The sequence below is a fragment of the Mesocricetus auratus genome, unplaced genomic scaffold (assembly GCF_017639785.1).
Source record: "Mesocricetus auratus isolate SY011 unplaced genomic scaffold, BCM_Maur_2.0 Super-Scaffold_100008, whole genome shotgun sequence".
Lineage (NCBI taxonomy): Eukaryota > Metazoa > Chordata > Mammalia > Rodentia > Cricetidae > Mesocricetus > Mesocricetus auratus.
In genome coordinates this window covers 4,506,951-4,518,258 of record NW_024429192.1, presented here as the reverse complement: position 1 = coordinate 4,518,258, position 11,308 = coordinate 4,506,951, and the positions used below count along the sequence as shown (strand labels likewise).

The following is an 11,308-nucleotide window of genomic DNA, read 5'->3' as shown; positions in this document are numbered from 1 at the left end:
TGTAGTATTGTGCACTAAGTGTGTAGGGTATCGGGTTTAAAGGGCCAGTTTTTATGGGCTGCTTGTGGCTGGCCTGATGTGTCCCCATCACGCCGCAAAGAACGTCCATTGGGGGCTGCCAGGAAGGAGTCACGTGGCAAATGGTAGGATATCTTCTGTCTTTCTCATTAAAACGTAGCAATACTTAACAGTCTGATACCACGCAAAATGGCACTTCATAAATTACAGTAACCACAGGACTTTGTGTATGCATGTGTACATGTTTGTGCATATGCCTGTGTGTGTGCGCGCAGACGCGCATGCATGCACATTTGTGTCCGTATGTATGAGTGTGTCCACACGTGCACATTTGCCTGTGTGTCTTTGTCTATGTGTGCACACACACTCAACTTAAACTTTAATTTATTTGGCTAACAGCTATGCATTCCTAAACACTAGTCTAAGAACACAGAGAAATTTCCCAGAGGAGACCCACCTTTCCCATTGCATTAGGGCTCTCCAGAGAAGACCGGGAGGAGACGTGCACTTTTACAAGACAATTCAGCAAGACTGGCTCACGCAGCTGCAGAGGCTGACCAGCTCCGCAGCTTATCAGAAGCAAGGGGAAAGCCAGGAAAACCACTGCTTAACTTGATTCATCCACGGGATCGATACCCAGAGGCTTTATGATATAAAGGCAGAAGGGGCAGGTGTCCCGGGGTGCATGGGCAGAAAGGGATGGATTCCAGAATCCACGGACAGGAAGAATGGGTATCCCCAAGGTCAAGGGTAAGAAAATATAGATGCCTGAGTCCAAGGGCAGGAAGGAATGGATGTCCTAGTGTCCAAGGGCAGAAAGAAATGAATGACCCATAGTCCATGGGCAGGAGGGGTGGATGTCCCAGAGTTCACGGACAGAAAGGAATCGATATCCCAAAGTCAAAGGGCAGGAGGGATAAATGTCCCATCTCATAAAGAAAAAAGAAAGGCCCCCTTCCTCCAACATTTGTTTTCTTCAGATTTTCAGGTGAGGGCCATCTCTACCCCTGACACTCATCCGTTCCCAAAATGCCTTTGCAGACACACCCACACATAATGTTTTACCTGACTATTGACATCCCTGAACACATCAGACTGATGCACAAAATTAACCATCATATCCAACTGAAGGGAATTTTCTTCTAGAAGATAATTCTTAGGTTTCCCTATTGCTAATAACACGAGAATGCTTGATTTTAGAGCATTATCAACTGAGTTGGGTCCCCTCCAGACTTACATACCAATGTGACCTTACCAATTAGGCTAGGCTGGCTAGTCAAGCCACACACCACCAGGCCTGGAATTTTTATACAGGTTCTGTAAGTGTTTTGTCAACTGAATCATCTTGGCAGCACCTTGACAGGACTCTCAAAAATTCAAATTTTGAAATCTTTGTCCTCACAATGATACTTTTGGGAGGACACTTTGTGAAGTAACTGGGAGTATTGTTAATGGGATTTATGCCTTTCCAAGAAGTTTCTAGTGAGCTTGTCCACATCTGCCACACAAAGTCACAGTGAGGACACCATCTTGTAAGAGGTGGGTCCACACCAGACACCAAACACACTGGTTCCTCAATCCCAGGCTCCCCAGCAGCAAGCAATGAGAGAATCAACCCTCGTTGCTTCAAGTTGTCCATTCTATGGTGCTTGTGTTAGAGCTGCCAGAGTGTCCAATGTCATTGACAGCAAAGGGGGAATGATGGAGGGTCTTGATCTCAGAGACTGTCCTTCTCTTGTCCATGGACAGACACAGGAGGGAAATAATTAGCAAGAGAGGATGTGAGCATTGGACAATGAGCCCTTATCCTAAAGTCACAAAGTGATATGAGATCAGAGAGCAGCAAAACAGTTCCAGGGAGATGTCTCTGCCAGCAAAGTGCTCACCACTCAGATGTGAGGACCTGTGTTGGGTCCCCGGCATCCGTGTGAAAAGGCTGGATGCTGTGGTGTGTGCTTGTGATCCCAACACTTGAGAGGGAGAGACAGGTGGGTTTCTCTGAGGCAAGTCAGCTAGCCTAACTGAAGCAGTGAATTTCAGGTCTGAGTGAAAGAGTCTATCTCAGAAAAAAAAGAAAGGTCTAGTGACCAAGAAACCCCTGTCTTCCTTCTATACACCCACCCACCCCACACACATACCACAACACATACACACACACAAACACACACACACATATATACAAGATACATACCACATGCACAGACATAACCATACATACCACCTACATATGTACACACATATACATACATAACACACATAAGCACATACACACAAATATATGCACACATACATACATACATAACACACACCTATACACACACAACCATATATAACACCCACAAACCCATACATCACACACAAACCTATATATCATACACACGCATGCATGCACACACTCACGCACACACATGCACACACACTCACACACATAGACACATACTCACACACACACACACGAACGCACGCACGCACACATGCACGCACAGAGCTAGGGACTCTTCCACACTGCTGAAATTGAGCTGAGGTCTAGGACTTCAGCATTGGCTCCACTCATAACGTGTGCCAAGGGGGTCTCTCTCTGCGGATGCTGATATCCTAATGAAGACAAGATATCAGCCAGTCAAAAAGGAGGAACACGAAGGAGGCCCACTGAGCTCCGAGGCTGGAGGCCCCGCTCTAATTTGAAACACGACCACCGCTCCAGGACTGTTCTAGTTCTGGTTGAGCACTTCCTGTCAGGATGTGAAGGCTGTGGGTCCCCCTGGGACATGAGGCGGAAGCCATCGCTGCTCAAAATTCAGCAATCATCCGGCTCTCCCAGTTGGGCTCATTTACAGTGAGTATCTCCAAGAGTCGGTCACGGGGAAAGAGGAAACACTGAGTGACACCCCCTAATACAGCTTATCCCCCCTCCCACCCTACCCTCAGCTTGTCAAACTCCCAGCCTTCTAGAGAGAGCCAACTCTGGCTCTCCTGTGAGACAAGAGGGGGCTCTCCATTCCTGCCTAGCTTGCTGAGATTGCTGTCTCTGTGGGGGGAGGGAGGTGTAGGCTAAATGGGTCTCCAGTGGGCCAGGGCTCCCCAGCAAAGGCCAGACCACAACAATCAGTGGGCTGGTTATTTACCATAACCATATGCAAACCACAACACTGAAGTTACCTCAGATACATCTGAGACATTCTATACCTCTTCATTAAAGCCTCTCGGTTTGTTATGGCCCAGCTTGCCCTGGAATCACAGATAAACCAGGCTTTTGGAGATAGGAACTGACATTGCACACACAGGTAGAAGCAGGGACACCCTAAAGTCGAGCCCAGAGGCCAGGAAGAAGCAGATCTGTCTCCCAACCTCTCTCACTTTCCCTTGGAACTGACCTTAACCAACACTTGATCCTTGAAGTGCACAATGATATATGGCTGTAAAATATTTTAATCATTCATAGATAAAATGTGTCCTGTGTGTCACTCTCCTGGCCTCCTTCATGCTATGGAACATAGTGACCACCACAGTACTCCTTAACTGTCAATCACGAGTTTGACTTAGGCAGAGGGAGAACCTGGAGGCTTTGACAACTGCCAGGCTTCATTGCTGTTCCAATTTGCTTGCTTTTCGTTTGTTTCTCTGATTCTCTGGCATTCTCAGAAACATTATGTAAATTGTGTCTTCTGTGACAGCAGTATCGTTTCAAGTTTAAATGCATGTTTAGTTGAAAACAATGTTCTATGGAAACTGAAGTTTTTGAAGTGATGTCCATGGGCAGAAGAAACAGTTCAGCGAGTAAAGTGCTTGCAGGGAGACCTGAGTTGGACCCAGAGTTTGGAACCCTTAGCTGGGGAGGCAAAGACAGGAGAACCTTGGGCTCACTGGCCAGCATGGCGGACCATTGGGCTCCAGGAAAAAGTGAGATCTTGTCTCAGAAAGAACCACGGTGGACTGAGAGTAACAGCCAAGAATCAAGTGACATCTGATTTCCATACACACAGGGAGAGGTACACAAGAACATGTACACACACACCTCACCACACCCCCCCACACTCCCCCCACACACACCAGACCCCCCCCACACACCACCACACACACATACACACCTCACCACACACACATACACACACGAACCACACTACACACATATACCACATAAACACACCACACACACACACCGCACATGCACACATGCACCACACACACTACACCAAACACACACACACACCACTACACACACATACACACCTCACACACACATACACACACGAACCACACCACACACACACCACACACACGTGCACACACACCACACATACATGTCACTCACACACACCACACACACCACCACACACACATACACACCTCACCACACACACATACACACACGAACCACATCACACACACATACCACATACACACACCACACACACACACCCCACGTCTCTGCTGAGAAACAACTGATCAGTGATGACCAAAGGGGCGGGGCTGTGACCGGGGGCTGAGAGAATGGGAGGTCTTGTGTTCTACTTAAATAACACTCCTCTGAAATCCTGCTGTGGGACAGGGGGCCTATTCAGGTTTGCCTGGGCCCTTCCTGGTTTTAGCCTAGCATTTTCACATTCTGAGACTCCTCCCCCGTCCCTGGAAGGGTACCCTACTACAAAAGCCTGGGTTTATGTTCTACACACATATTTTCAAACTTCATGTAAATAAAATAAAATAACCCTCACACCTCTGCGTGGGCGAGGAAATACTCCCCACTCGCAGAACAGGCTAACTATTCACAACGGCTTCTGCCCACCTGGGTTTGGTTAGCAGGAAACGGGTCAGCAGACAGCTAATTCCCAGAAGCCCCCATGGGCCCTCCTGGCACTACAGTTCTCCCTAACTGTAAGCACTGCCCTTCTGAGCTCTCACAGAGCCGCACAGGTGGAATCGTCCCTGACACACTCTTTGATGTTGCTCCCATTCCATAGGTTGATGCATTCATAAACAACACATTGCTAATAGCACGGGTTCAACCATTTTTGTGCCTGTATAGTATTCCATTGTAAGAATTATGTTTACAGTTTAGACATTCTACTGTGTGTAATTTTTACAAATGGGACTCTTAATGTTTTTGTGTATGCCATTTGGTCTACGTAAGTGTTTAACATAATTTGCTTTAAACTTCCACCCAACGAAACTCTGTCTGGTTATATACAGCAGTGCCATTCACGAGGCTCTTGGGGTAAGACTGCCTTTAAGTCTTCCACAGGCAAAGCTGATAATTTTAAGCAAAAATGAAGAGGTCGGAAAACTGCCCTAATACTTGACCTGGTGTGGGATAATGCATGCTTGAAGGCAAAATAAAGTTTCATGAATGACCTGAAAAGAGATAAGACATGTCACCCAGTGTCACCTTGTGTGTTGGACATTGGAAAGACAGAAGATGAACAGAGCCAGGAACATCTTTTAGGCTTGGTTGGCTCCTTCTAGAACGTTCTGTTCACTAACTTTCGAGATCTGAACTCATGAATTCTTGACTGTGTTGACCAAAGTCACAATGCAAATGAAAAGAACATGTTTCTAAATATACATCCTTCTGATTCTACCCCCCCTCCAAAAAAAGTTCACAAACCTCTGCCTCTCCCTTGCCCCCACCAGCCTGCTTCCCAAGGCTCCTCCATCTCCCTTGACGTCACCCTTGTTCTCCAGTGAGTTAGCCTGCTTCTGTGTATATATGTTTTCTGTGTATATAGATCCTGTTGTTTGTTGAGAGAGCCACGTTCTTACGGGGCCACAAGCGATCATGCCGTGCCTGGTTCTCTCTGCTTTTCTCTGAAGTTCCCTCCCCCATGATCTGATTGCCTTCATCTATCTCCAGTTACATGCCGGATGAAGTCATCACCACCCTTCGAACCTGGTTTAATTGTCCTCTCCGGTGTGATTCGGTCTGTGTGCCGATAGCATATCAGGAACCCCTCCTTGGAAGCAGCCACCACAGTTTTAATTCTATAGTTGACCTTTGTGTTGTTTGGTAGGGGAAAATGTGTGAACATTTGCACTCTAGCAGTTTTTGTCTCATTTTTTGATGTTTTACAATTCATCAACAATGAAGCTGTAGTTATCGAAATCTGCGTAGGTACTTACCAGAGTGCTATTTAAATAATAGGAGCTGTAAATATGACGGAGACACAAAGATAGCTTAAACATAAGTGAAGAATAGATAGAAAAAATTGGAATTTTAAGATTAGAGCAGATAAATAAATGCAAAGTCTTCTGCCAGGAAACCAACAGTGAATCATTAAATTTACAGCAAAGACATAATGGCATGCTCACTTTTATGGTCCAATAGGGAAAAGACACAGTGTTTAATATGAGATCAGATCCTGGTGGAGAGAGAAGATGTGGTCCACCACAGCCACCACACCAGCTCCCATCTGGTACAGAGTTACAAGATCTCTGCATGAAGACCTTTTGTCAAGGCTGACTGCTACTTAAGGCATTGGGTGATGAATTTTGCTTCATTTTATTTGTGGTGAAATAAACCATGTTTTAAATTGTTGAGAATTGTTCAGAAACCTTTAAATTTACTGTGATAAAACTTTTCATTTCACCAGCAATTGGGTATTGCTCTTCTAGTATGTTATTACTCTACCAAGAATTATCCATGTAAATACATTTAAATATCTATTACAGACATATCATCCAGAATAGGGCTTCCCTATGTGGTTGTTTGAAAGAAAATGCCCCCCAGAGAGAGTGACATTATTAGTCGGTATGGCCTTATTGGAGGAAGTGTGTCACTATGGGGGAGGGCTCTGGGGTCTCTTTTGCTCAAGCTTCCCTCACTCTGACTGTCAGCCAACTTCCTGTTGCCAGCAAGATGTAGGCCTCTCATCCCCAGCACCATGTCTGTCTGCACGCCATCACGCTCCCTGCCATGATGACAATGGACTGAACCTCTGAAACTGTAAGTGAGCCACCCAACTAAATATTTCCTTTATACGAGTTTCTGTAGTCATGGTGTCTCTTCACAGCAACAGAAACCCTAACTAAGACACCCCACTATCTCACAGACACCCCACTATCTCACAGACACCCCACTATCTCACAGACACCCCACTATCTCACAGACACCCCACTATCTCACTGGTCTCAGGGTCTTTTCACAGCCTGAGGCATAGCCTAGCCTCATGGGACCAGACAGCCATCAAGATGTCATCTAATTATCGTCGTAGATATTTCTAAAACTAGGGCCAGCCACTGACTTATGCACACCCTGACCTGTGTCCAATGAACTCACCATTGATGACATCCTGGCTTATAAATCATATAAAACAGAATTAGACAACTTTTAAAATTCAGAGAGACTTAAATTCTAATGTATGTAATTTTAAAAGCCTGCCTGAAGCTGCCTTTGTTATATGTAGAAATATAATTAGGGTGATCTCTATTGACCAGAGTATAGAGAATGCTCTATGTGCATATGAATCCCCATGACAGCCTAAATCTGGGCACCCAACTTAACTACCAAAAAGGTTTTAATTTACTTTTCAAAATAAAATAAGGCATCGAATATATTTTATAGAGGGGCTTCCATATTTCATCTTGGCTGGACTCCAGGGACACATAATTTTGCTCATTTTGGTTTCTTTATTTTAGATATTCCCAAATGGTTTTGGCATGACTAATTTCCTGTCCTCCATATCCCATGAGTTGAACCAGATAGGCAAATGTAGCTGTAAGAGGATGTTAATTCTAGACATCAAACCCCCAACAGGAAATTATGCGAACAACTTTTTTTAAAGCATTAGTGGTCACGTTCTGTGTTCTAATTCACATTCTCTCCAGGTAAAGCTGAGGGAATACAGTATAGTACAATTCCACTGGAAAGGAGGAAGTTACATTGAGTAAATGTCTAGAGGCAGAAAGAGCCTCCTCCTAAAAACACCTATGAGAATATTAGAAAGTGTGGGGAAGCCAGGCGGTGGTGGCACACGCCTTTAATCCCAGCACTCGGGAGGCAGAGGCAGGCGGATCTCTGTGAGTTCGAGGCCGGGCTGGACCGACAGCCTCCAAAACAATACAGAGAAACCCTGTATCGAAAAACAAAAAACAAAAAACAAAAAACAAAAAAAAAAAAAGAAAGAAAGCGTGGGGAAAACACAGCCCAAAACCACCACGGTGTGAAATCATATCTCGACTCCCTTTACTGCCTGAAGAACGCACACTCCGTGTGTTCATTACTGGGGGGCTGTGGCTGCCCTGTCCCTAACGCCACCCAATTACGTCCTCCTTCCTGACAGGGCTCCAGCTCCGTCTAGTAAATTCGTTCAGTTCTGTCAACACTCGCAAGACAAAATCTCGCTCAGTGCTCCCGTGGCCCCTCGCCAGTCCCTAAGTGGAGGAGAGATCAGCCACGACAAGGCAGAGTCAAAAGAGTCCTCCTGGTACAAAGTGTCGGAAGATGAGCTTGGTACTGCCCTCCTCCTGTGCGGATCATCTCACACCCCCGGGGCCTCATGGTCAGACCGGGTAAAACGAGCGGATGAAAGAGTCCCAGTGTGTGCCGCGAGAGGATGAAAGAGTCCCAGTGTGTGCCGCGAGAGGATGAAAGAGTCCCAGTGTGTGCCGCGAGAGGATGAAAGAGTCCCAGTGTGTGCCGCGAGAGGATGAAAGAGTCCCAGTGTGTGCCGCGTAGGTAGTGGCGGGGGACCACAGCTAGCGGTCCACGACTGTAACCCTGGGGTGCAGCATCTCTGCGGTCCACGACTGTAACCCTGGGGTGCAGCATCTCTGCGGTCCACGACTGTAACCCTGGGGTGCAGCATCTCTGCGGTCCACGACTGTAACCCTGGGGTGCAGCATCTCTGCGGTCCACGACTGTAACCCTGGGGTGCAGCATCTCTGCGGTCCACGACTGTAACACTGGGGTGCAGCATCTCTGCGGTCCACGACTGTAACACTGGGGTGCAGCATCTCTGCGGTCCACGACTGTAACCCTGGGGTGCAGCATCTCTGCGGTCCACGACTGTAACCCTGGGGTGCAGCATCTCTGCGGTCCACGACTGTAACCCTGGGGTGCAGCATCTCTGCGGTCCACGACTGTAACCCTGGGGTGCAGCATCTCTGCGGTCCACGACTGTAACACTGGGGTGCAGCATCTCTGCGGTCCACGACTGTAACACTGGGGTGCAGCATCTCTGCGGTCCACGACTGTAACACTGGGGTGCAGCATCTCTGCGGTCCACGACTGTAACACTGGGGTGCAGCATCTCTGCGGTCCACGACTGTAACACTGGGGTGCAGCATCTCTGCGGTCCACGACTGTAACACTGGGGTGCAGCATCTCTGCGGTCCACGACTGTAACCCTGGGGTGCAGCATCTCTCCTCCCACGACGGAGCCTAAAGTCCACGTCCATGGTGCACAGATGGTCCCAACCCGCACAGGGCCAGGGAGTGACTGACCGCATCCGCTGGCTGTGTTTCCATGACAGCATTTTAGCGTAGAGTTATAAGGGGGCGGGGGGGGGGCAAGAGCTTTTTGCTTTGACCTGTCTAACAAAAGGGCATGCGTTGGACCCACGGGCAGGTCTCAGAGAGCTCTGGGTTTGCAGTGTGAGTCTCAGGATTGACCCAGCACATTCACTGGTCTTCTTCCTCCACGGACCAAGGGCAACCCTGCTTCTGTTCGAGCGATAGTGTTCACTGTGGGTCACAAGGTCGCTTTCTGAGACACGCACTCAACCCTCATCTCTCAGCACTGAAGGGGACGAGAAAATGGTTCCTGGAGGGGGAGAGCGAAAAGCGTCGTCATCACTACTTTTGATGATGGGTGGCTATTCTTGGCTGTCAACCTGACTGTCTGGAACAAACTCCCATCCAGAAGTGGAGGGCCCGCCTGTGAGGGATTTTCTGCTTTGTGTGAAGCGGGTGAATCCGCTTCCAGACGGGACCTTTGAGGTGAGAAGGCACACTGTCTATCCTGATCGTGAAGCAGGAAGACACGGGCCTTTATCCCGGATCTTAAGGTGGAAGACGCACTATTGCGGCATCTCGCTTTGCCAGTGAACTTGTGGTGGCGGCCACACCCTTTGTGCGTGGTCTCAGGTTCAGAGGTGGCCCCTTATAAGGTAGAGGGGGGAGGGGCTCCAGTGCTCTCTCTTAGGTTACAGAGAGCATGGGAAGGGCAGAGACTGCATCTTCTGGCGCAGGAAGGCTGCGGCCGGCACCAGATCTCATTCAAGGTGGTTGTGAGCCACCATGTGGTTGCTGGGAATTGAACTCAGGACCTCTGGAAGAACACCCTCTGCTGACATGCAGGCAGAAGACTGTATACACACACACACACAAAAGGCTGCGGCCGGGCGGGTTATTTACTATTATCTGTGTGAGTGCTTCCCTAATAAACACCTAATTATCACTTATCTTGGGTCTGGTGGACTCATTTAAGCCCTGCCTTCAACATCTTCTGCAGGAAGCCTATACAAGGACGAGGAAGGAGGAGAATCTCATTCTTCACCCGCTTGCCCCACCTTTCCAGCACACCCTCTCCGTCACTGGCACTGGCACCTGCATCCTTGGGATTCCGCACACACAGAAGGCCACCTGAGGCACCAGTCTCGTGGGACTGAGCAACTACTGGGTTCTTCGGCTTCCCATTCACAGGCCGCCATTGTTGGACCACAGCCTGAAAGTCGCTCCAATAAATTCTCTTTACATGGAGAGATTCATTCCATAACTTCTGTGACTCTAGAGAGCCGTGACTAATAATACACGCTCATGCCAAACCTATGGTTACCTACGTAGTCTCTAAATCGATACATAACACAGGTGCACACGTAATGTCTAAGTCCATACACAATACCATAGGTGCATACAGAGTCTTTAAATTGATACGTGACATCATAGACACACACACAGTCTCCAAATCCAAACACATGTATGTGTGACAATATCATTTCACGGAGGGGAAGACAGGTATTTAGAAGACGTCTGGCAAAGCCCCTGAGAAGCAGAACCAAAAAGCCAATAGTGAAAACAAAATCCAGATTGTGAAACACTGGCCTAGCCAAAAGCTAGTTATAGCTACACAACCTTCAATCTAAGGTTGACTCATGCTGGCCAGAGCATTTTCCATACCTCACCAGCAGACTACATCTAATGCTACAAAGCACCAGGGAGCGCAGGAGGAATGCCTCCAAAATCAATCCTTCCTTTCCAAGGAATTGAAGGCTGGATTATTTGATCACCACTAACATCCTATTGTTAAATATATTGACCTTGCCTAACTTTTGCTAATCACCTCGCAGCAATGCA

The 11,308-nt window shown here is 47.7% G+C and overlaps 1 long non-coding RNA gene across 1 annotated transcript in view; it reads right to left on the bottom strand.

Moving 5' to 3' along the window:
* Positions 1 to 9,606: 9,606 nt before the first annotated feature.
* The window catches only part of LOC121141878, a 28,133-nt gene continuing 26,431 nt past the window's right edge, over positions 9,607 to 11,308 (bottom strand). Inside the window, exon 3 of the long non-coding RNA XR_005878804.1 lies at positions 9,607 to 9,776. This is a non-coding gene — a long non-coding RNA (uncharacterized LOC121141878). The remainder of the gene's footprint in view (positions 9,777 to 11,308) is intronic.